Here is a 1,314-nt window from a genome sequence, read left to right on the forward strand (position 1 = left end):
ACAATATCTCTATAGCCATGTTGTATTATGGAAAATAACTAGTCTTATAGATAACATAATCTTATTAGGTAATATTGTTTGAAAAAATTAAATTACAAAAACAATTCCGAAGACTATCACATCTCGTCGATAATATTTTTGTATTTATTTGTAAAATTAAAGTATTATTACAAATAATTATAGAAAAAAAAAATTAATAGCCATTCGAACTTTCCGAGGTCATTGGGCCGGACCGAACTCATTTTCGCGTTGATATACCACTAAGCAAGCCAGGACCGAGCCAAATTCTCGGGGCCAAGGCCAAGCCAGCGCTTCAGCAAACCTTGCGCTGGCTCATTGTCTTGCTCTCTCAGCCGCCTCTTCCTTCTGCTTCCTCTCCGCTGCCTTCACAGCCTCAAGATCGGGCAGGGAGTCCCTCACTGTTCGTCCCCATCTCTGCACAGCTGCTGAAATTCGATCAATGATATTCGATTAATTCCTTAGGAGGCTCTATCCGCAAGGGAGAAAGAGACCAACGCCGGTAGCCAGAGAGAGAGCGAAGATGTCGGTGCTGTCAGTGACGAGCTTGGGAGACCTAGTGGTGGATGTGCGCACCGGTAAGTGCCCCCTCACCTGCAAGAACTTCCTCAAGCCCCGCAAGACCGTAAAACAGTTAGATATACTAAAGCTGATCCGAACCGGATCTCTCAATATATTGTTTGTGCTATAGACGTAGGAGGACACATGCATCGGGGAACAATTCTGAAATGGTAATAAATCTCGAACTGACGGTGCACGTGTCGAGCAACGACTCATTAGTAGTGAAGTCTATTTGGGCCCATAATTCTCCATGGGCTTCAATTAAAGCCCAGTGAGAAAAGTCAAATGCAGGCCCATTCAGCTTGGCTTCGTCTCCTTCCTCGTTTTACGTTCTTCTCTCTTCATTCAGGCAAACGGACAGGGCCTCTCTCTCTCTCTCTCTCTCTCTTCTGGTCCAGCTTTCGTCCTCTCCCAAGCCCATGCTCTCACCTGCCAACAGTAACAGAGAAATCCCACATCGGTTCCACTGCAAAGGAACGAAGACTTTATTAGAATCTCAGAGGGCATGCAAGGTCACGACCTTACTTGAACAGGATCTGTTCTATAGGCTCGTACCTCTGTGTCCTTGAGTTCGAAGGAGACAGGAACCAAAGTCTGGTGGATGAATCACGGCCGTGCGACCAGAGCGTGAGTAGTAGCTCCGTCGGCCTCTCGGGGCCGCCGGTTGCGGCGGAGGATCGTTCTCGGCCCCCGGAATCGGGGTGCTGGGGTGGTCGCACGGCGTTCTGACAGACT

At 47.9% G+C, this 1,314-nt stretch overlaps 1 non-coding gene across 1 annotated transcript; it reads left to right on the forward strand.

Moving 5' to 3' along the window:
• The first annotated feature begins 1,094 nt into the window (after nucleotides 1-1,094).
• Nucleotides 1,095-1,314, forward strand: LOC116212568. Its single transcript, XR_004157880.1, has one exon. It is a non-coding gene; the product is annotated as a small nucleolar RNA U3 (small nucleolar RNA).

This window comes from Punica granatum, chromosome 6 (assembly GCF_007655135.1).
Source record: "Punica granatum isolate Tunisia-2019 chromosome 6, ASM765513v2, whole genome shotgun sequence".
Classification (NCBI taxonomy): Eukaryota; Viridiplantae; Streptophyta; class Magnoliopsida; order Myrtales; family Lythraceae; genus Punica; species Punica granatum.